The sequence below is a fragment of the Adiantum capillus-veneris genome, chromosome 17, assembly GCF_014529385.1.
Source record: "Adiantum capillus-veneris isolate H3 chromosome 17, ASM1452938v2, whole genome shotgun sequence".
Taxonomy (NCBI): Eukaryota; Viridiplantae; Streptophyta; class Polypodiopsida; order Polypodiales; family Pteridaceae; genus Adiantum; species Adiantum capillus-veneris.
Window position 1 is genome coordinate 133,784,583 of NC_140947.1, and position 25,280 is coordinate 133,809,862.

General features: G+C 44.3%; 1 long non-coding RNA gene across 2 annotated transcripts in view; it reads left to right on the plus strand.

Annotated features, from left to right (window-relative positions):
- Positions 1–25,280, plus strand: part of LOC147438124 (uncharacterized) — a 225,152-nt gene that overhangs the window by 39,586 nt on the left and 160,286 nt on the right. For both annotated transcript variants that reach the window (XR_015184743.1, XR_015184742.1), the window contains exons 2-3: positions 329–536; positions 613–736. This is a non-coding gene — a long non-coding RNA (uncharacterized LOC147438124). The remainder of the gene's footprint in view (positions 1–328; positions 537–612; positions 737–25,280) is intronic.

Sequence of the window (25,280 nt, forward strand, 5' to 3'; positions counted from 1 at the left end):
GTGTGTGAGAGAGAGAGAGAGAGAGAGAGAGAGAGAGAGAGAGAGAGAGAGAGAGCGTGTGTGTGTGTGTGAGTGGCAGAGTAAGCGGATTGCTAAGGTTTTGGCTGTATGTGTGTTTTTTCTTTTGCTTTGGTTTATTTTTGTCTTTTTTTGTGTGCTTTCTTTGTTTTTCTCATCATGTAAGGGTTCCTCTTTTCTGTTCTTGTGTGACTAATTATGTTTTCTTGTATTTATAATTTGTTTTGTTTGTTTGTAATGTGTTCAAATTGAAAGAAATTTATTACATGCAAGTATAGATAACTTTACTTGGAAAAATATATCTTTGCAGGTGCCATCCGTCCGTAAAGCCGTGTGGCGGACCACTCATGGGGGCCTTCTTATGAGGCATGATAAGTGCACAGTTGCCCAGTTTGAAGCTCATAAGTGCATCAGAAAACTTGCTCGCGGAAAGGAGTATGACAGAAATTGGCCAGTTGGAACCTCCCCAAGAGCATTTACTCTAAAGGGAATTGTTCCAAAAGAATCACTACCAACACGTATGTTGTGTATTATTATTATTAATTTATTCAAAATTATTTGAATTTATTAATATTTTTTAATCTGAAATTTCAGAGTTTCGGAAGTTCTTCATCAACAGAAAAGATGTGACAGACCTACAAGACGACTTCGAGAAGGGCATTCACGGCCCGCCCTTACGAGTAGCAAAGCGACATCAATCATTTATGATGGAATCTAGGTAAGTACATTTCTATCAAAATTGGTTTCATTCTGGTAGCACGCACTTCAACAAACAAATTGGAAGGGACAATCTCTTAATTAATATTTGAAGACAGTTCTCTTTAAACTACCATTTTTATCTATTCTAGGATTTCTACAATGCGAAATCACAAATTGTGTTTATAAAATTGAAGATCAAGGTGTTGGTAGGATATACAAGAGCATTGGCAAATATACCATTAAAATATTGAGTAGCAAGGATGGTTGGCACAAGCCCGTGTGTGTGTGTGCGCGTCAGAGAGAGAGAGAGTGTGTGTCAATGTTTTAAGCCAAACATTGAAAATAATTCAATAGTTGCCCCAAGGCTTCGCATCAAGATTGATTCCCAAATTGAGTATTATTTAAGAATAATTATCCTATAGTACTACCAATGATAGTGGAACCAAAGGGTTGAAGATCAATATGATAGGTGACAAGCTGCAATATCAAAGCCGGTCATAGAAGAACTTCATGTCACATATCCATCAATATTTAGCCATCCTCGTTCATAACATATCAAATATATTTTTTCTATAGTTGGTTGGTGAAAGATGCACAAAGCTTGATAAAGAAAATATCCATGTACAAGATAATGGGTTGGCAACTTTCTACGCACATGAAGGGAATAGGAAACTGCCATATAGAGAGCCATTGCCTTTTCGGCTCTTCCGCGAAGAATCAATCACCTGCTGCTTTTAGGACACATTTTGTCAGCAAAATTTCAACACATGTGTCTCACTACCTTCTGAAGGGAGTAGGCAAGGTCGACATTGATAGCTCTCTTGCCACAAAAGCGCAGGGGTCAAGTAGTGATAATGGTTTTAATACCATCTCGCTCATTTGACTTGTGCTTTCAACAACAATAGCCAAGGTCCACCTTATTATACACCAGATTGTAGAGCATACTCATGGTCCATGTTTTAGATGTTGGTAACAGCTTGTGCAACCTACCGAGCATTGTTATTACCAAGGAAACCCACTTTGATAAAAGCACCAACTAGCTTTGAGGAGCCACCCTAAAATAACATTCAAGTTAAAGCCTTTAGGTAGCAAGGATGGTTGGGACAAGCGCTAGCACAAGCCTCATGGCGTGTGAGGGGGAGAGATTAGACACTAGTTATTAATAGCCAGCCCCAAAGCTTCCCAGCAAAAGGTAGATTCCCAAATTGAGTTTTATTTGATATCCTATTTTCATCGTAGCTTAGAAGTTGGTAAAAGTGTATGCAATACACCATGCATTGACAACAAATCTCTTTACAAAAAGCACAAATAGCTTGCACATTCAATGAGATGCACACTTTTAACACCCTAAAATGACTTTTAAGTTAAAACGATTCTAGTAGCAAGGATGGCAGACAGAAGTGCTAGCCCACGCCTCGTGTTTGTGAGTGTACACGAGAGAGAGAGAGAGAGAGAGAGAGAGAGAGAGAGAGAGAGAGAGAGAGAGAGAGAGAGATTACAAACAATTGATAATGGTTATTACTAGCCAATGATTAAATAAGTTGCTCCAAGGCTTCGCATCAAAATTAAATCCCAAATTGAGATTTATTTCAAGATATCTATCGCATATTCTTCCCTTTCCTTTAAACAATGCTGTTGGAAGCCAAAGCATTGAAAATGATGCTCAGGATATAGTTTCATAGGCGACACGACGACGCAATATCGGTGCTAAAACTACATCAGTTATTTTTACGATCCTAGAGCATTTTTACCATTTATAACGTATGTGGAAGATGTATCAAACTCTTGCCTCTATTAGGAGCCTTGATATGATATATCATTGAACATGATACAAAAACCATTTCACATCAGAAGTTGACCAGGTAGTTGACAGAGGTGCAAAAAACCATAGCTTATAGCTCTCTCCTCTTGTAATGGTACATGGACTTCCGTGAGCAAAGTTGACACATGCATCTCACTACCTTCCAAGTTCCATATCAATAACCGAATGCCACAAAGATGAGCCGCTTTCCTTCAGAAGTAATCAGAGTTTAAATACTTATTTATCTCACTACCTTAACTTTCTTCCAACGGGAGTAGGCAAGGTCCTCCCTCACCTCATACACCACACATATTGTTGCTTAACATATTGGATGAAGTGCACATTGAATATTTTAAAAAGTTGATCCAAGTTTAGTTGGTGACAGCTCGTTTTCCTCCACCAAAAAGCACAAACCACTAGCTTGCGAACCACATTGGATATGGTGCACACTCAACACCCTAAAATGACTTTGAAGTTCAAAAGCTTGAGACAGCTTATACGAGCCTACCATGCAGTGGGAACACCGAGACAACTTATTGATTGAGGTTGCTTTGAAACGTGAAGAGAGTTGTGCTATGTACAAATCAAGTGTGCCTTCTCTATTTACTAGCAGCGACAAAATCACAGGAAGCTAGTTTGATCTAAACACCACCAGATGCACTATACTTGTGACCACTATTCCATACATGATCTTTCAGCAACCAACACAAGAGTGATAAAACATTCTGTATTTCGATTAAGACATAATCACATACAGGCACACAGATCACACATTCACGGTGCGAACGTATAGATAGTTCTGTGTGTATGTGTTGATGTGTGTTTGAGGTTGTGGGTTTGTATGTGTGGAAGGGCGCAGGCAGCTCCGCAACGGCTGGCTTCCATGTGGAGGCAGCAATGGCAAGGGGCAAGCCATGGGATTGAGGAGTTCAGACAGCAAGAGATGAACATGATTTATATAAAAACAGTTCAGTCAAGCTTTAATGAGAGCGAATGTCTGGGCACAGGCATTGAATCAGGATGCAAAGGTTCATAATCCCTTGCCTATTAGAAGTGAACCCCTTGCACACTTGCCAACCCGACAGATTTTTGCACAAATGCCTGTCCAATCTACTTCGGATCATTCAGCTGCAAGGACTCCACCAGGTCGCAACCCTATTTTCTTTGTCTACATGCACAAGCTCAAGATGCAGTTCTAGAGGAAGAGGGCAAGCAATAGTGCATTCAGCCTACCCTTACAACATACAACAATAAAGTAAACTGAACATAGACAGCAAGCTTTAGATGTGCAGCATAAATACAGGGAAGACTTGCCTCATGATGATGGCACAGAAGAGGGGACACTGCTCCAGTACAGGGCACAGAAGAGGCCACTTGCATCTTCAGTCCTACCGAGAAGGACGATTTCTGCAGTTCTACGTCCACCAGAGCGACAAGCGTGCAAGGAACATGCAGACATTCCTAGAGATAGTAGTCCACCGCTTAGCGATTATTGCAATTAGCAGGGGGGGGCTGACTCAAGTTCCGATAAAAGCCGCACCCTCTCAATCATTAACAGTTTGGAGTATGTCCAAATTACTGGTAGACAATAAATAAATATGAGCCACCTGTGTGTGTGAGAGAGAGAGAGAGAGAGAGAGAGAGAGAGAGAGAGAGAGAGAGAGAGAGAGAGAGAGAGAGAGAGAGAGAGAGAGAGAGCCCCTCACCGAATCTATCCTGCACACATGACATGACACAAGCCAAACTCACACCTAGACACACCTAGTTAGCCGACATCAACCTCACCTCCCAGCCATAGAGCCTATACAGTCTCACCCCCGAGCCTGGGAGCCTGCAGCCAAGCGTGCTAGCCTCTGCCACAACAGCCAGTAACCCATACCACCAAGTGTAATAGACGTGGACACTCCAAAACAGTTCACAATTGATTCGACACGGCCGAGCGGAGTTCCGTGCCAAGAGGTGTTGGTCCCAAAGACTGGCACTCCCTTCGGTATTTCTTTTTATGTTAATCTTCGAGCAAAGTACAACTCCCACGGGTGCTCGCTCTCAGACTCTGTATCCAGATGCTCTGCAGTGGGAGCCCCCTTGGGTTTGTTATAAAGGTTACAAGGGTTGCTAAACGCAGAGTCCCAAAACCTGGAAATAAAAAGCCTTCCAAAATAAAGCAATTTCCTCTCAGAAGCCCTCTTGGGGAATTAAAGCAACTCCCAAAAAGCTCCAGCGTAGAAAGTTTCCAGCAATTGCACAAAGAAATTTCCGTACACTGCTCCTACGTCAACATTCCGCAAAACACGTCGTGAATTCCGGAGCAGTCCGTACGGCATTGCCACATCAGCATCTCCCCGCATTTTTCGGGCTCTGCCGCCAGCCAGGGTATGTGTCTGCATTTGCTGCCCATTAGCCACTCGCCAGGTCACAGGTTTGTGATATACCCCCCTCTTGAAAGCATTGTGATCACCCACAATTACGCCTGCAAAACAGACAGAAGCCATAAACTCTCTTAGCAGACACTGCCTCTTAGTATCGACGCACTAGGAAAACACATCTTGTACTTGTGCCAATCAACAATCACATCATAGGACATCACATGACAAATCACATTCAAAATTTATTTGAATCTCAGACCATGATTTATCGACAACGTATTTAGCAATCGCATCTAGATCCACTTGATTGACTAATCCCTAATGCCACCATGTCTATCGATATCGCTCAGAGCAAAATGTTGCAGTCATTTCGTCTATCAATTCCTGCACGTAAACAAGTCAAGAACAAATCCGTATCATGTTCGGGAATTCCAGTTCATAAAGTCATACAGCAAAATACTGTCAGCTCACAGTATTCCTGAAACTCAAAGAGACATCAGTGACTTTAGTATCAAAAGTTGAGGCAATCTGTTGACAAAGCAGCGGAGCGACTTCCCTCTTTTTTTTGTTTTGTTTTGTTTTCGGAGTCGGGCGAGGCAAGCTCGGCCTCTCCTCTTATCCACCATAAAAGTGAACAAGAAGAACGACCAAGACTAAGCCCCGAGAAACCGAAGGCAGACGTCTGCTTTTGTCACTAGTTTCCTCTGGACTCGGGAGGCCATAATTATCTACACTCTTAGGGCGATGACTTTTCCCTTAAGAGACCCATTTCGGTGGGCGTGACAACGACCAAGTACCTCTGTTCAGAGGTCCAGGTACTGCGGAACTTGCTGCGGTCTTCCCTTTGGAGTTGTCTCCTCCAGGTAACTTATCGCTCACCTCACTAAACTGCCTTTGAAACCCAACAGTTTTCCCCTAGGAAATGCCATACCCGCTTGGAAGGGCGTCGGCTCACAGGTGGCGTCCGCTGAGATTGGTAATGTCTCCCTTTATGCATTTCCCAACCCCGTTTAGGTGAAGTTGACACCCCCGGGGGGGAATGGCACTTGGGTGCTCTCGTAGCTCATCTGGCTTCGCTTGGGGAGAATTACGTCATTTCCTCCGGAAGGGATCGGATTTAAATAACGGCATAGAAAGGGGAGCATTATCTCCCTATCCGCCTATGCAGAGCACCTAAATACCGGGGTACAACTTCACCGAGGAACCTCGCCACAGGCACGTGCCCTGCAATTCCGTCCCTCGAGTGCGGATCACGACGTACCCAGAAGGGCAGCCGCTTCCCGCGAGCCTCCCCACCAAGGAGGATAACGGTCCTTTCTTCAGGGTCCAACGAAGGGTCAAGAGCGTTGAAGGTGGAGTTGAATTGGTCTAGCCATCTCCCCCTAGAATCATCTGCCGCCGGACACCTCACTAGCCAATGCGAAAGCGAACGACCCTCTAAGTGGGAGCACAATGGGCAAATGCTGTGTCCGCGCATATAACTATCAGCCAGTTTGAGCCCCCCTACTCTCGCGAGAGCCAGCATTCTCTCCTCCTTCCTAGTAACTAATGTGCTCCTATTGAGCTGCAGCAGGTATCCACGTGTTTGTTCATAGCCGGCCTCCTTATAGGGCTCCAACGCAAGGCACGAATGCCTCTCGTCCCACTTATCCCATGCGTGGTAGCGTACTGAGCTGAATTCAACCGCTGGGATATACTTATTCATCCAATTCTCGATTCTTGTCGTCCAAGTCCACTTCTTGAATGGTTGGTTCTTAGGCTTCTTGTTTACCAAGGAGCCTATCCAAGTAGATGAAACCGAGCGGTACTTGTCAAAAGCTCGTGCTCGTTGTGCCCCACAAAACGCAGGTACGGGTGGTATGTTAAACTCGTGATGGAGAGTTGCCGTCCCTACAGAGGTTGACCTTGCTCGCTTTCCGAGTAACATTCGTATCCCGGTGGCGACGAGGCGCCGCAGAGAGTGAAGGACACGCTGGTCGTGGGCCCCCATAATTTCCGCGCCATAACAAATCACTGGATACACGCACGCCTTAAAAACAGTCAGTCGAGACCAGATAGGGATGGCTCGGTTCGCCAGTAGGTGTTGACATGCGAAGAGACTTTTCCTCCCCTTGTCCGCTCGCTCTTTAACGATACGTTCAATGGAAAAGGTCGAGTCAACGTCGATGCCAAGGTATCTGTACGTCTCACCTACTTCAACCATCTCACCACCCAAAGTAAAGATCCTCATAGAGAGATCTTGCAGGTCGTCGAGGAACACCGTGACCATGCATTTGTCAATTCCAAAGGCCATGCCCCAAGTCTTTGCCCATTCACTTACCTTGTCAAGGCTCGTTTGTAGGCTTTCATGAGAGTCAGCAAGTAGAACTAGGTCGTCGGCAAAAAGGAGTTTTTTTATTCTCTTGAGGAGGTTAGGTACTTCAAGGCCCCATGTTTCCCCATCTGGGTCTAAAATATCATTGATGTATATATTGAATAGCATTCACACTACAACCACAAGTATCACAATATACTTCAAACGACTTCTGCAAATCCAACAAAGTCAAAACTGGTCTTGTAGTCAAATTCTGTTTCAATTTCTGAAGGCACTCACCTCTACGGGACCCCACGAGAAAAGGACTCCTTTCTATGTCAACAGATACAAAGGGTAAGTAACCTCTGCAAACTTTATGATGAACTGCCGGTAGTACGAACACAAGCCCAAGGACCTTCAATCTTCATGGACATTCTTTAAATTGGGCCAATCAGGATAGTCTGTATCTTGGCCGGGTCCATTTGTAATCCTACTGTTGAGACAATGAGTCCCAAAAATTGTATCTTGAGTAGCGAAAATTTACTTTTCTTCGAATCAATCACCAACTTGTCATCTCGTAATGCCTGAAAGATCTGTAGCAGTTGTTCTCTATGTTCTGCCTCATCCTTGGAGAAAACAATGATGTGGTCAAAGAAAGTGTCAACCAATAGTCAGCACTCTCGAAAAATCCAGGTTATCATCCTGTTAAAGGTTGCAGGAGCATTGGTCTCCGGACGCCATCAACAAAAACTCAAATAACCCAAAAGTCGTCCGAAAAGCTGTCTTGTAGACATTTTCCGGCACGATTCAGATATGATGATATCCGCTCTTCAAATCGATCCTGCTAAAACACGAGGATCCTTGTAGTCGGTCAAGAATATCATCGATTCTACGAATCGAAAATCTGTTCTTGATGGTGATTTTGTTGAGAGCTCTATAATCAATGCACATTGTCCAAGATCCGTCTTTCTTCAAAACCAACAACACTGGAGAGCAATACGGTGAAGTACTAGGCCGATTTGGTGGCGTTCTTCCATGTATCATATCAATAGTATGATCCTCAGGACGATCTAGTGGCAACTCGCTTGGCATGTCCTCTAAAAAGCAATCCGCAAGAGCGTGGAGAAAATCTTGGCGTTCTTTTTCGAGGTCAACACATATTCGACCTTCAATCATTATTCAGTTCTCCTCAAGAAAATCGAGGAAAGAAACTGAATTTCATCAAGTGCAATCTCTGTGCCCTTCACTTGTCAAAGTCGCTTTCTCAGCACGATAGTCAACCACGGCGTTGTTATTGTAGTGCCAAGGGATTTGCATGAGGACGTCACAGCCTCCCAAGGGAATTACGTAAAAGTCCTTGTGCCCTAAACATCTCTGACATAGTAAACCAAGTTTAAAAATGATCGGTGTAATAGCAACATCCCATTCGGGTGCCCACAGGCCATGCACACGTTCTCCTCGAAGGTTGCCCAAGCCTTTCAAGGATAGAATGTTTTTTTTTTAAAAAATGGCATGTAAGCATAAGTCAATCAAACGGCACACACAAACAAACAAAGATACACATGAGTCCCTAAAACACGCAAAGCAAGCATATGAAACAAGCAAATGATACAGTATGCACACACGTAGAAACATGCAACAATGCAAAAGCAAAGAAAGCATATGAAACAAGCAAATGATACAATATGCACACATGTAGAAACATGCAACAATGCAAAAATAAAAAAGCGTACCGTCATATTTGGTTGTTCGTGCACAAAACACAAAAAAACAAGTCAGTTTGATTTGTCCAATCGATGCACATGTTATGATTCGCACTCTCAATTTTGCACGATTTGCCTATTGAAATCTGTATATAGTGTCGTGCGAATTCTTAGGCCTACTACATGCTGACGCTTCATCGCGCGCCACCTCAAGACCTCCTCCCCATTATTGAGGTGTGGGTCAATTTACTCCAAAGGCTCCGATTCACCCTTCAATTGCACAAAATTGTGTAATACACAGCAAGCGCTAATAACCAAGGGAGCAAAGGGAAGATTGACATTGAGGTCGCAGAGTATGCGCCATCGAACTTTTATATACCAAAGACATTCTCAACCTTAACCCTACCCTTCGCAATGTGTCTATCAAAAACATTCTTTTGTGGCAGGTCTTGCCCACCTTTGGATTTATAAGCTTTGAGAAGAAAACCCGTTGGCTTATATGCTGAATCCCCCACAATATACGGTCTCACTCTCAAGCCGCTCACTTCTAGAAGAGACTTATTCAAAACCTCGTTCCACTTCATTTGAGCATATATTGTAGACCCCTTTGAAGACTGTGGATTTGTGTGTGCCTCCTGGTGCACTACAAACCACATTCCAAAATATTTTTCTGGAGTCAACAATGCCCTGAAGAAGAATGTTGTGGAGTTCATGGTGACTAACATACTGTGCAAGAAAAAAGTCGCTATGAGGCTTGCGTGCAAGCTTTATGTGAGTGCCATCAACTGCACCACACATGTTCAATAGGTTCGTAATATCCTGAAGGCGTCTCTAAGTGGGTTCGGACAAGCATCTCCTGAGTTGTGAGTGCTCTAATGATAAGGTTGGTGTACTTCCTAATGGTAGAATATCCCATTCCAAATAATTGACATGATGTTCTTGCGGAATGGCCATGTGCAAGTCTCCATAGCACACAACCAAGTGCTTGATAAGCTTGGATGGGCACCCTAGACCATCCATACATATCAAGACACGAGGGATGGGACAGGATCAATTCTTTCAGCTCATGAGATGCCTCGTAAGACATCCTATAATACATCCTAAAAATAGCTTGACAATCTACTCGCCCTAATGGCCAAATAGCCGAGTGGATGACATTCTAAAATGTCACCTGCCTAGGGAAGCACCAACACATCCGTGGCTCCATCCCAATCAAACCCTCCTCTATCAAACCAAACATGGATGCAATGCAACAGACTACACAACCAATCAAACAAAATTACATAGACTGCATTCTATGCCTCTTATGATCCTAACCTGGGTCTTCGTCACTAGGGGAAACAAGATGCAGATTTAGCAACAACACAAGAAGCAGTTCAGCTGCATCAACGTCATCTATCCTACATCTCCAAAAATTAAAAATAACGCATTAAAGAATAATACCAAGCAGAAGTCTGATTCCATTTAATTCCTCTCTCCCTCTATACAAATTTTAAATTGATTAGTAAAGTACCTTGAGTTTGAGTTTGGTGACAATCTTTGCGAGGTCCAGTTGAAATTTTATGTACATCTCAATTGACAAATTTGGCATCATGACTTGGGTATATAGTTTTATCAGTGTGATGGTGGTATTGCCTTCTATCACACGAGTTACATAGAAATATTGCTATGTAAGTTTCGACTTGAGGATTGCAAACCTATTTCCACCCCCATGGAATAAGGTTTGAAACCAAGTCTTCATGATGTTGGTGATCTTGCGTGTTAGGTAAAGGCAGTGTGCCTCATCGTGCTTTGCCCGTGTCCGCCGGCCATCCACATTTATCTCCTTATTCTTTATACATACAAAGAATAAGGAGCTCTCACTCATTCTCACATTCTGCTCATACAATGAGATTTGGGAGCTTTGCCCGTGTCCGTCGGCCGTCCACATTTATCTCCTTATTCTTTGTACATACAAAAAATAAGGAGCTCTCACTCATTCTCGCATTCTGCTCATACAGTGAGATTTGGGAGCTCCACCCACATCCTATGTACTCTCTCTCTCTCTCTCTCCCCCCTTCTCACTCTTCGCACACACACCGCATTCGCACACTCACAATTGGTATCAGAGCTTTGGCGATGTGCGTGCAACGCCTTCTCGACGAGACGAAAGCGATGGAGCTCGGCTATGGCGGCTTGAGCTCGACGGAGGTGGATATAGCTCGACGATGTCAGATCTCAGCTTATGCATGTATATTCAGCTTGTGTAGAGCTTGTGTAGCAAGCCATTAGTGAATTTTGCAAAAATAGAGCAGGAATAAGAAGTGTTGCAACTCGTTTTTGCTGTTTTTGGCTCCCTAAATAGTATTTTTTGCATATCTCCGTCACACAGAGTCGGATGGATATGATCCATGAGTTTAGGTTAGGGTTTTGACACATTTGGGACGCGATGGTGATGTCTATTTTTTGAAATTATGCTCTAAATTACAGCAGGTGCAACAACAACAAGTTTATGTTGCGTTTTTGGGCCGAAAACGGAGGTTTTGGCATACACCCGAACTCGGACACATGTGATCGAGGAGTCTACCTGGGGTTTTGGCACCTTACGCATGCGCTGGTCATAAAAAGAAAATTGAAATTCTGAGTACTAAATTTTTTGCAGTGCAGCCTGTCAACAATCTCGATATATCGAGGTTTTGCAGTTTGATTCCTACAGTGTAGAGAGTGATGTGGTTTGCATCTTTGGTTATGTATGGCACACTATGGTGCTATTTGAGAGAGAAATCACGTTGTTTTTGCGTATACAAGTGATACTTTGGGATGTGACTTTCAGATCGTTACACATCCAGGTGCGGTTTCATGCACATTGTTTGTCTGTGTGGGGCATTTCAGAGAGCTTTTTTAGCACGATTTTGTGCAGTTTCATGCTATGTATGCATTATGCGGATACAATTTGAGCTAGTCATAGCTCGCAGGTAGCAGGTTTACAGGTTTGCAGTGTTTTTTGGATAGGTACACATCCATAGAGCTACTCGATCAGGAGTGAGCCAGTTTACTAGGCTTTTGGCATTGCATGTAGACCATTTGTGGATTTTTCTACCGAGACAATGTCTATTATCATGTGTATTTGGTAAGATTTTTTTTCTCAGTTTCCAAGGAAAACTTTGTCGGATTTTTCCCAAGATTTCTCACCATGATTTACATATTCGTAGTTTGCTCTCTGATGGTATAGTGGTCGATATATTTTCACTTCGACAGTGATCAAGTGTTTACTCTCACTTTGACAGGTTTTGTCAATTTGGACACGGTTTGGTGTTCTTGTACCCACTCTCGTAGGAGTGAGGATTTGCGTATGCTTGTGTGGCTACAATACAAGCTAGTCACAGGTTTCATAGGTTTTTGCAGATATTTGCTAGTAGTTTCTCTTGTGGGACGCATTTTGAACTAGTTTGCTCTCTACTTGCGTATATGGTTATGCACTTTACGCTTGATTGAGCAATCTGTCCCAGTTTATGCTTGCAGAGTTTGCAAATTGTGGAGTTGTTTTATGCATATGTGAGCATCGATTTTGATGCGACTGATCATGCTTTTGAGTGTTGTGTAGTGATCGAATTACCTCTCACTTTGTTTGCCATTGTTTTGACATGGATATGGAGACGCTTCCGGTTAGAGGCGGTTCTCGCTCACGATCGCGAGGATTGACATGTTGGCATTGTGGCCATGATGGGCATATTAGGCACCGTTGCTTCAGGCGTATGAGGCAATAAAAGAGGCAGATGCATGGTGCACTGTGAGGACATATGCTAGAGAGTATGAACTAGATGAGCATGCAGTCTTTCACGTGATGCCACGTCGTGATTTGTTTTGCTCTTTCGCTAGCGGGAGACTTGGTTGCTTGCAGTTTGCTGATGGTTCAACATATGACATAGAGGGTGCTACAGATGTATGTATGTCTTTACCTAGCGGTGCATTGCTTACGCTATGAGATGTACGTTATGTACCAGGAGTAAGCCAGAGTCTCATTTCAGTGCATCAGTTGAGAGTAGTGGATATTGTGTACTACTTAGAGAGCGGTCATTTCAAATGCATAGGGGATCATTGGTGATAGCCAGAGGTGTTAGGAGTAGTTTGGTATACCCTTTGCATATTTTTGACACACGAGATAGTGTAGTCTCTATGTTTTTGCAACCATGTTTGGAGCGAGAGACGAGGCGTGTCTCTTTTGCGAATGTGCTGCATGGAGAGGAGGTTGTGCATTTGTCTTGTGGTGACGTTCACACTGACATTGGTATCTCTGGGGACGCACAACTTTGTCAGTCATTAGTTGAGGTGACATCAGTTGAGCCAGAGGCCGATGCATTGTTCTATGATGCATCTGATACGTTTGAGGGTGACACTGTCCTTGAGACAGCTGTGTGGGATTGCAGTGGTGCTGATTTTTTAATTTTTGTTGTAATTCTCAACAGTTACGTCTTTGCCAGATGATGCTGACATGGTAATGCATAATTAGGTGGTTCCTGATGAGGATGCATATGGCACTGAGGTTGCTAACAGGGATAGGTTGGCACACATAGTGCATGTTTCGTTGGCTTCGAGTCTCTCATGTCTGACCTTTTGGTCTCGAGACCTGATCTTGCTTATGCGGTTGGTGCATTTGCAGTGGGAGTTGTCAGTTATGCGATGACTGACACTCACATTGTGCATTGTGGAGCCATGCAAGTCGTCACTCGATACCTGCATCAAGAGTGTCATTGTAGCTCTAGCCCTAGTGGTATGCATGTTACATCTACACTAGAGCGATTATAGAGTGAGCCAGTGGGCATAGGTTGAAAGCCGTCTTCTCTCTCCTCTTGTATATACTAGTTGTAGGATAGTCTTCTTGCCACTTATCGGCACACAGCCTTTAGTGAGAGAATGTTAGGTAAAGGCGGGGCGCCTCACCGTGCTTTGCCCGTGTCTGCCGGCCAGTGTCCGACCGTCCACATTTATCTCCTTATTCTTTATACATACAAAGAATAAGGAGCTCTCACTCATCCTCACATTGTGCTCATACAGTGAGATTTGGGAGCTCCACCCACATTCTGTGTACTCTCTCTCCCCTTTCCACTCTCCGTACACGCGTCGCATTTGTGCACTCACTGTCGATGTCACTCTTTAACAAACTATTGTTGGCTGCCTTATTTATGCATGCAATGCGAGGCCGGATATTGAGTTTACAATCTCATAGGTTAGCAGATTTATGCATAGCCTAGGGTCTAAGCATTGGCAGACTATCAAGAGGATTTTTTGATACTTGAATGGCACTTTACATATTGGCTTGTTTTATCCCAAGGGGGGATCATTGCCACCAAATTTACATGCCTTTTTTTACTGAGATTAGGATGGTTGTTTTCACACGTGAGTATCCACAAGTGATTTTTGTTTCATGCTTGGCAGTTCATGCATACCATGGTTAAGCAAGAAGTAACCTACTGTGACCACTTTTAGTTGTGAGGCTTGAGTACAAGGCAGTCGTCACAGCTATGGTTGAGTGTGTATGTCTCACACACGTTATGACTGATTTGGGTGTTGGACAGGACACTGCCAACACTATCTACATTGATACTCAAAGTGCATTGGTAGTTGTGAGGAACCTATTTTCTCATGCTCACACAAAGCACATCGAAGTGCATTACCACTATGTTAGGGAAAGGCTCTCAACAGGAGATATTAGCTTGGCTTATGATCCAACACAGGACAACCTTGCAGATCTTTTCACAAAGGCACTGTCTTGTGAGAAGTTCGAAGCTTTCCGTAAAGCTTTGGGCTTACTCCCCTTCGTGGACTTATCATGTACTCAAACATGGAACTTCCCTATAATGTACGTGCCAGCTCTCGTTCACCACATCACTCCCAGGGGGCAACATAATTGTTGATTTTTGAATCGTGTTTCTGTGCAAGCATTGCAAAAAGGCTTATCACCTAGGGTGCGTGAGGCACAACGTTGAATCCTTCACACCATTGAAAATGGCGTGGATATAGGGTAATGCCAAACACCATGCTACTCTCCTCTCCTCTCCTCGTTGCAAACCATGCATGTTTTTGTGCAAGCATTGCAAAAAGGCTTATCACCCAGGGTGTGTGAGGCACAACGTTGAATCCTTTGTACCATTGAAAAAGGCATGGTTCTAGGGTAATGCCAAGCACCATGCTACTCTCCTCTCCTCATTGCACACCATGCATGGGAAAACAATGAATGGCAAAGGAGAGCCTGGTTTCACGTGTGATTTTGTGCAAACTACATCCATCAGAGAATTTTATTGAAATCGTTTCTAGCTCTTATGCTTGCCTTTCCTTTTTCCAACAAGATGATTGACATTCCTTCTCAAAGTGCTTGAAGCAGCTTGAACTTTCTATGTTGTGTGCCCCAGCTCCTTTTGCTCAGAGTGCTTGCCCATTCTAGCCATTGTCGGAGGAAGCTGGCTTTTGCGAGAGCTGCATTTTTCTCATCGAGTTGATCAAACATCATCATACCTCAAAGAACTCGGTATTACCTATATTTTTGGCCAACCCTCGTGTACACTTCTAGCTAGATATTCAAAACAACTTCTTTTACCAACCATTGCTATTATAGAAAGTGTCGGAAGTGCCTTGCACATGAAAAAGCTTTTGGATATAAAGGCTTTTCCTACAAGTTTTTCTGTTGGTTCAGGTTACCCTCATCATCGATAACAAGAGCACCCATACCTCACCTTCCCAGCACCTTGACACTTTGCTACCCCTAATGGCTCAACCTCAAGGTGTGGTCAATCCAACACCTCTTCCTATTGACAAGACCAACTACAAGAAGATGACCATAATGACTACCAACAAGGACCTTTTTTCGCACTCAGCAGGAGACAACTTGCTCAATGAAGTCTCTTCAGTCATTTTCAGGCTAGGTGCAGTCGAGACCCATGCAAATTGTGGAAACCCCAAACCCTACCAATTGTTGAAAAGCCTGCATTCCCTTAACTACCAAATCCACCACACAAGTCTCCAATTGTTTCTTACAACGCCTCAGACTTAAGGACACATTTGATTAAGAATTATGTCCATAAGCTATATGAGAACGCAACCAACAGTGACAAGCCAATTAGTTATGCAGCTCTCGATCGTTAACAGTTAAGCGTGAATTGTTAAGACAAGAGAAGGGCAACCTCTATTTCATGTCATAGTTCTCCTTCTACTACCCCAAGCATCTAAATTGACCTCTTAAGAGCTTTGTGCATCCCCTTCAACTCTAGCGTCCTCATCCGCTAAATGCCAAGAGTAGAGCATCCTCTACTTCATATCAGAGTTCTCCTTTTGCTTCCTTGAGCATCTAAATTGACCTCTTAAGAGCTTTGTGCATCCCCTTCAACTCTAACGTCCTCATCCGCTAAATGCATCTCCACAATATCTATAACCTTTGTACCTAGATCACCACTAACCACCTTAATCTCCTGCACTTTTATTCCCACAGCCAAAAAGTTGAATGCCTCTGATATGTTCTCAGCTACCATGCCTTCTTCATATACAAGTCGTGCAACTCCCTCAAGCACTTCAACTTGGCCTACAACAAGCTCTAGGGAACTTTCCAATAGAAATTGTCATCCACTTTTGTCTTGGGAGCTTGCTTCTCACCTTCAATGCCTTCATAGACCCACTCACTGCAATGGTGATTGCAAATTTTGAGCACTTTGAAGCTTCTGGACCGGGCTCCAACAATTATGCTCTACATCCTCTACCTTGGAGAAATCGATGCTCTCCAACAATGGGTTTGTAGGAGAATCCAGTAGCCCTCCCTAATTATAGCAAGCTCAATGTGTTGAACCTTAACTTCCATCATCTACATGGTGAGATACCTCGTGAGTTCAGGTGCCTCTCAAACCTGGAGACCTTGTCAATGTGGTAGAGTTCACGGGACATATTTCGAATGAGATACGGCGGTTGTCCAAACTGAGAGTTCTCATTCTAAATAACAACTTACTTTCTGGTATGTTACCTACTAAGCTCTAACACTCAAATGCAATGGCTCCTACTCTCCAACAACCAGCTCACAAGGGGCATCCCCGCTTTTATAGAGAGCATGCAACAACTAACAATGCTAGAAATGGGCAAGGCCCTATGTAACCTACTGAGATTGAAAATGCCACCAAATTTCTATGGGTCGATCTCAAGAGCAAATCCTGAGCAAGCCTATCCCTCGAGGGACTGGATGCCATGTGAATGGGCTCGAAGATTAACTCCATGGTGAAGTGTTTACATTCATGCAAATTCAGGGTAGTGGTTGTAGACCGATATATGGGGACTTTATTGGAGTTTGCAGGCGTAAATGTAGAAGCTCTCACCCCAACTCCATTAATGAATTCTAGCTCTATGCAAGAGACCTCTTAAACGATGATCCAACTCTCAATAGCATATAGGTACTGGACCTCTACTACAACAGAACTCCCCCCCCCCCCCCCCCCCCCTTGTGTGTGTGATTATATCGAGGTTCATCGTTCTGTCCTCCCTTTACTTCTCTCAGAGCATAAGCAGTGTCTCCGTGTTCTTTTTTCCAAAATTTGTAGACTCCCACTTATACGAGTATGAGAACTCTATTCTCCAAATGTGTCCGATTCTTGTGTTTTGTCCTTCTTTAATAAAGTTGCAAAAAGCAACTTACTTCTTTTGTGGGTAAACCCTAATTGGGCTCATAATAATTTTCCTTGTTTTAAAGCAAGCGAGAGAGGATGATTTTCTTGCGTTAAAAATTGGTAGAGAGAGAGAGAGAGAGAGAGAGAGAGAGAGAGAGAGAGAGAGAGAGAGAGAGAGAGAGATGACACGGCTTGGCGTAGTTTTGTGCCCAGAGGTATTGGTTCGAGAGTCTGGCGCCCCTTTCCGGTATTTCTTTATCATTAATTATTGCTAAGTATAACTTCTAAGGGACCTCTGCTCTCAGACTTTTCGTCTAGATGCTCTGTAGAGTGAGGCCTCAAGGGATCTTATAAACAGTACAAGGGATGACAAAGAGTAGTACAATGAAAACTTGAGGTCCAATAGCATCTCAAGCTCAAAAGGTAGTGCTTTGGACAACCAACGTAATTCACGAAAATCTGTATGTTGCCACGTCAACTGTCAACACAATTCGCGGGTTGTCCATACAACACTTGGCACGTCAACGTCTTTGTTGTCCCCAAGGGCCCCGTTGAATGAATACCTTATAAGTTGGAAACTTTAATCTTGTAAGTCCATCAGTTTCCGGGCTTTCCAATGATGGGAGTAACACACTGAGTGGCCAGGACATGCTAACCCTGCCTCTGCTGTGTATCCCATCTCTTCAGTTTTGATGCCCAGCTTCATTGCTAACTCTGGTGAGATAAAGTTGGCTTTGGCACTTGGATCAAAGAAGGTGAGTGCCGTCTGATCCCTAACTTTACCCCATGCCCTGCATAACTCACTACCATGTGTATTGGGCCTGTCACCATGTCCGGCACTAAACCTGTCGTGGGTTTAGGCATCAGAGTCAGCTCGTCTTTTCCTTTGTAGACAATTGGTAGCAAAGTGACCACGCTGCTCGTAAATAAAGCATTTGTTTTCAGCCATTAAGACCTTTTCCTCGAGCGACTTGCGCACAAAAGGCTTCCTTTTCTGTTTCTTTGCCTGCGCTCCAGAAGTCCCGGCTGAATCCTTGTCTTTGGTGGCCTTTTTTGACCCCATGTTATGCATCAGGAGCCGTTTTCACAAAGGGCTTCTTCTCTGAATTTTTCTTTTGCTGCCCTCCTTTGTCGTTGCTCGGAAATCCACTGTCCTCTCCTCTCAACAAGGCAAGACCAGTGTTCGCAATTTCCATTAACTGAGTGAGGGTAGCCACTCTGTTCTTGGTACTGTAATCGCGAAGCCCTATAGGCAGCCCACAACAATACTTCTCTATCTGCTCTGTCAATGGCACAAATCTGTAGGAGGTCACTGAGAGTAACGCTTTACAAAACCTTCTATTGTTCCAGCAAGCTCTTGCATGAAGCTGAAGTAAGTTGGTGCCAATCTGTCATGACATCGGCTTCAAATTCATTTGACAGCCAAGCTGATGCAAACATTTGCTTGAAGTAAACCCATGTGGCGGGTGCCTGTCCTTGCATTGACAATGTCGTCCACCAAGTAAGCCCATTGTCCTTTAAGAAAGTGGCAGCTTTCCTAACCTTGGAGGCCTCTGTAAAATTCCCTCCTGCATAAGCTGTATCAAACTGTTGGAGGAAAGTGAGAGCCTTTGTCTTATCCTCGAAGCCACTGAAAGTGCTAAACTTCACAGCTGCACCACCCTCTTTGTAAGCTTTTGGCTTTTCCAGTGCCCCCAAGTTGTCATAAAGAATGGTCTGCAACATGGGCACTGTAGTAGGCATGATCGGCACATTTTGGCCATTCACATTTTGCGTCAGAGGTGCAATATCTGGCTGCTGTCCAGAAAAACCAGCCATGCCAAAATGACCCTGTGGCACCCCAAACTGGCCGTGGTTGCTCTGAAAACCCTGCTGCATGCTGATACTTGCATACATGGGGTTTGGCATGATGCCTTGCATACCCCCAAACACTGTTCCTGGCATGTACGGCTTGACTTCTAGGCACATAACCAGCCATACTTTGGAACACTGATCCACCCCCGAAATACCCAGGATGTACCGTGGGTGGTGGAAAAACTGGGTGCATAGCCTGGTATCCAGTTCCCTGTCCATTCAAGACAGCATGCTTGCTGTGAAAGGTGGCGTGTTGAATTGGCATAACCTGTGGAACAGTCACGTATTCAAGCACGGGAGGAACTTGTTTTGGAGCCCCTGACTCCGCAACATGCGAGTGTTCCCTATCCTCCTGAGCCGCGAAGTACCTGGGCTTGAGTCTCAACAAGCTCCGTATGCGGCGTAGGTTGCCTATTTTGCTGTTGCACTGGTTGCTCTTGCAAGAACTCCATAAACCTTGGATTTTGCACTAGCTGTGAAAAGACATTCACCGTGGCAACTAGCTGAGTCCTGAACGTATCATCCTCAAGTTGCCGAGTCATAAAGCCCTGTACTATTGAGGGGACATTCACATTGACCAGAGGTACAGACTGACGTGGCCGTGAGGTCTCGCCAATCTCGAAAACCATAGGGATTTCCTGTCTGTCCTTTGGAGAGGAACCCTCTTCCATAATGCCCTTCCCTTTGTCGGCCATAGTGACCGTGTCCTGTAGTCTGTGTCTTTACCCAAAGCAACCGAGGCCTACTCTGTGAGGAAAAAGTGATTGATGTCCCGGCAACGGAACCATGAAACCGGCCCATGAGCGGTGGACGTTGGCTTTCACCCGAAATTCTTTACTTTAGACACACATAGAGTACTTTGCAAAGGTAACCTGTAACGGGGATTAACACCTGAGTACACACACGGCTCGGAAGCTAGAATGCTCCGAGCAGACGCCGACAACGTGTAGGCCCCAAAATTGGCGCCCCTTTCGGTATTTCTTTATTCTTTAACAAAGGGAATAAAACCTGTGATCTCCTACGAGCTGCCCTGCACAATCTAGGGAAACACCTGTTTTGGCCTGATTTCGGCACCATAACTGTACTAGGATGTTTCACAGTCAGTATCCTCACGCAATAGATGACTTTCCCGACGCATACGGACACTTTGCAAAACCTGGCGAGAATTTGCAGCACGTTGAATTCTCTGTTTTCTGCCCCGAAAATGCACCAGATCACTTGTACAACTGTCCCCTCGCGTCTCCGAACGTCCTGGGGGTATTAGGGTCTGTTTAGGGCCGAAGCCCTAAACCTGCAAAAATATGTAATTTCGTTTCGCATGCCGGTCGCATCTGTAGCAAGACTGCGAGCTCTCGCACCTGTAGGGCTACTTGCCCTTTGAATCAGACGAGATTTCTCACGTGAAACCTCTCCGAATTCACCTGTACCTGCGGGGGATTAGTCGCTAGCTTATCCAGTACCTGTGCAAGAGGCTCTTGCCTTGGCAATCGCGCATGAATACACATAACTCTACATTGGTCAAATGAAAAGCCCACTAGAGGGGCATAACATACTGCTCATAGGGAAGAGAGAGAGCAATGCGTAGCGTGCAGGGCATCACTCCTGGCACCGGACTGTACATAAGGGGGAAAGGAAGCACTCCATAGCTCTTAACCTGTGACAAAATTCAAATGAAGTCTCCTCCCAGCTTGAATTTCAACGCCCTTTTTTGTGCATGAGGCAAGTTCATGAAAAAGTGACCCTTGGCGCATTTACAAGCTTTTGCCCGTTTCGGGGTTACCGCCTTAAAATCTCCCGACTGGTCGCCCAGTTGGCTTCGCGGCAGAGTTGTAAAGTGTTCCCCTACCTAGTCATACCGGAGGTAATGACGCGAACACATTTCGTGGCCCAAAATAGCAGTTCCCTAAATTTTAGGAAATGATTCTGTTGGGCTCCCTGTGGTCATCTGACCATCTATCCTCATTGGAACCGCATCCAAAAATGCAATGTGGCCCAACTATTGGATATTTTCTGCTGGTAGTCTAACCTTGACTTTATGCCTTTATTGAGTTCACTTCCTAGTATCCACCAACTTGCTAAGTGCGACGAGAGGGACCTATATGATCTTGCTCTGAGCCTAGACATCTTCTTACTATACGAATTTCAGGGCCGACCACTTCCTGTCTGCGGGTCAAACTACTGTTCACATTGGCCATACAATGTCCGACCATTTGCTACTTTAAAAAGAGGGTCTCAAAAGTAAAACAAAATCCATTGGAGAGAAACCAACAACTAAAGTTAGGAGTTGCCACGTCCTTGTGACATAGTTAACAGCTGCCACGTCCCCGTGACATCAACGATGCAACAAAAATGATGCTCAATTTTGCCAAGGACCCGAAGATGGAAAAATATAAGAGCAAGACCTCTTTGGAGGAGGTGCATACGGAGTGACAGAGAACCACAACACCACCCCCGAAACCCGCTCTCAAGAAACCTCTCGTTCCGAAGAAGTATACAGAGAAGGAATTAGAAGAGGTGGATGATGGAAGAATTGCTCAGCTTTTTGACGCGCAGAACAAAGCTAAAAAGCACGGCAAAAAGGAGAAGAAAGGCACTGACTTTCCGGGTTATTTGAGTCGTCAATCGACATTTGAAAAGGCAAAGAAACAGAAGAAGTGTGTTCGATTTGAAGGAGTACCCAGTTCTTCTTCTTTTGACAGTTATTCTAGCTCTTCAGGTTCGAGCAAAGAAGACAGAAAAGGCAAAAATCGAAGCAAGAAACAACGCTTTGGAAAGGGCAAGAAAAAGGCAAAGAAGTCTAAATCTTGCCCAGTGAGTGACAGTTCTACAAAGGACTTGTCTACAGACAGTTTAGACTCTGATAACGGCAACTTTATGCGAACAAGAAGAATTTTTATAAAGCCAACCAATATGACTTTCCGGAGGATAAAAGCAAGAATGTTCGAGAGTTTAAGGAAGGTGGACATTCATTCACATTTGACACGCTTTCAGGATATAAAGATGCTTCGAAGGCTTTGTCTTCTATATAGCAGTTTGACATCGCTTTCGCGGGAGGAGGCTACTCAGATACTCCAAGATTCGGACAGCAGCCTCTTATTTTAGGGGGAATGCTCGAACTTGGTGGTCCACGTTTTGTTTAAACAAGACTGCGCCATTTAAATGGCTGAAATTTAAGAAGCTTTTTATTTCTTCTTTGCTGACGCAAGAGTATGAACGCGATATACGGCTTGGAATCATCTTCGGATGACCAAGAGAGATATAGTGGATGTTTATTGCGAGAGATTCGAGAGCTCTTTTCTACCCGCCACTTCATTCAAGAAGATCTTATTCAGAGAACAGATTGAGCGGTTTACCTTGCGTCTACCTACAGAGATCGGAGATCACTGCTTGGAACAGAAGTCAGCTTCTATTCAAGAGTTGATCAGTCATGCGAAACGGGGTTTTGCCGTTCACTCTGGCAGTCTGACCTACTTCATTGATGTAATTATGACACAACGAGCCGAACAGACTTCAACGAATGAAAGTAGAAAGAGAAAGAGCAACCCAGAGAAGAAGGATGCACGACCCAAGCTTACTCCTTAGGAGAGAGCTCGCTTTATCAGGGAAGGAAAGTGCTTTGGATGTGGGGAATTTGGACATATCTCCGCGAAGTGCCCTAAAAAGACACAGGAAAACGGAACGACAAGGACGACGAAAGGCCTGAGAGTCTGAGAGCAGCTCAGGAACGTGTAAGAAAAGGCAAGATGAAAACAGAATTGGTTCCAGATTGTGTGGATACCGATCCCAACACCATGGACGAGAGTACAGAGCGTTGCCGAGCTTGGGGCAAAGTGAAAGACCAAGAGGCCCTAATCTTCTTTGATGGAGGAGCCAAGACCAACTTCATTTCACCGGAATCGGCGATGCGGCTCAAGATCATTCCCAATCGGATGGGACCACTTGCAGAGGCTGTTCTAGCGGCACCAGGCAGGGACGTGGCCATTCCACATGTCATTGGCAAACTTCGGTTGCATTGTCAGGGGTATTTGGGGCATGAGGACTTTTTCATAATGCCTTTGGAAGGTTGTGATGTTCTCTTAGGGATTCCCTAGTACCACAAGAACAACGCCGTGGTCGATTATCCGGCGAGAAAAGCGACATTGACTACAGAGAAGGGCGGAACCATTGTACTTGATATTAAACTATAGGGCGAGTTTGTCCCTATTGTATCGGCTTCGGCCATTTCTAAATTAATGAAATCTAGTTCCTTTGTTTACTTAATCTTTATGAAAGAGTTGAGTGATGAGGATAGGACAAATATGTCTAAACTTGATAAAGAACGTCAAGATTTTCTACACTCTCATGTCGATTGCTTCTCAGAGGGCCTGCCATGCGAGTTACCACCTGCTCGTCCTGAAGATCATACCATTGATCTGATACCTGGAAGCACACCACCGAACCGGACACGTTACCTTGTGAGTCGAGCACAGAATGAAGAGATTATGAACTAAGTGAAAGACCTCTTGGAAAAGGGTCTTGTCCAGCCTAGTACTTCATCCTATTGCTCTCCGCTGTTGTTACTTTTGAAGAAAGACGGATCTTGGAGAATGTGCATCGATTACAGAGCTCTCAATAAAATCACCATCAAGAACAGATTCCCGATTCCTAGGATCGATGATATACTCGAGAAATTACAAGGATCTTCGTGCTTTAGCCGGATTGATTCGAAGAGTGGATATCATCAGATTAGAATCGCGTCGGGAGACGTCTACGAGACAGCTTTTCGGACGACTTTTGGGTTATTTGAGTTTTTGGTGATGCCTTTTGGCTTAACCAATGCTCCTGCGATATTTAATCGGATGATGGACATGATTTTTCGAGAGCACAATTTATTTGTTGGCACTTTCTTTGACGATAACATTGTTTTCTTCAAGAATGAGGCAGAACACAGAGATCATCTGCTTCAGGTCTTTCAGGCATTACGAGATCACAAGTTAGTGATTAATGCAAAGAAAAGTGAATTTTTTCCTACCAGAGATACACATATTGGGACACATTGTCTCAGCAGCAGGAATGCAAATGGATCCGGCCAAGATAGAGACTATCCGTGATTGGCCCGATTTGAAGAATGTCGATGAAGTTAGAAGCTTCTTGGGACTGTGTTCGTACTATAGGTGGTTCATTCGAAAGTTTGCAGAGGTTGCTTTTCCTTTGCATATCTTGACACAGAAAGAGTCCCTTTCTCGTGGGGACCCACAGAGGTGACTGCCTTTCAGACATTGAAAGAGAAATTGACTACAGGAGCAGCTTTGACTTTGCCGGACTTGCACAAGTCATTTGAAGTATATTGTGATGCTTGTGGTCGTAGTTTGGGTGCGGTCTTAATGCAAGAAGGCGATGTCATTGCTTACGAGAGCCGATTGTTCTCAAGGTCGGAAACGACAGCACAGATATATGAGAAAGAGCTTATGGCGGTTATCCATGCTCTTACTCAGTGGCGGCATTACCTACTTGGAGCGGATTTTACTGTCCTTACAGACCATCAGAGTTTGCGCAACTTCTTGTCACAGAAGCAGCTTTCGGAAAAGTAGATGCGGTGGGCGAACATCTTGTCACAGTTTTTGAAACCGACCCGTGGGGTAATAAGCGTTGGCTTTCACACGAAATTCTTTACTTTAGACACACACACAGAGCACTTTGCAAAGGGAACTTGCGACGGGAATTAACACTTTAGTACACACACGGCTCGGAAGCTAGAATGCTCCAAGCAAACGCCGACAACCTGTAGGCCCCAAAATCGGCGCCCCTTTCGGTATTTCTTTGTACTTTGAGAGGGTAAATTTACAAAGTAGAGTCTTGGGAATCCTTTACCTGTATCCAGCTAGATACCACTTGATTTGGCCAAAATTCGGTAGCATAACAACCCCAAAACTTGCGCGAAACCAATTC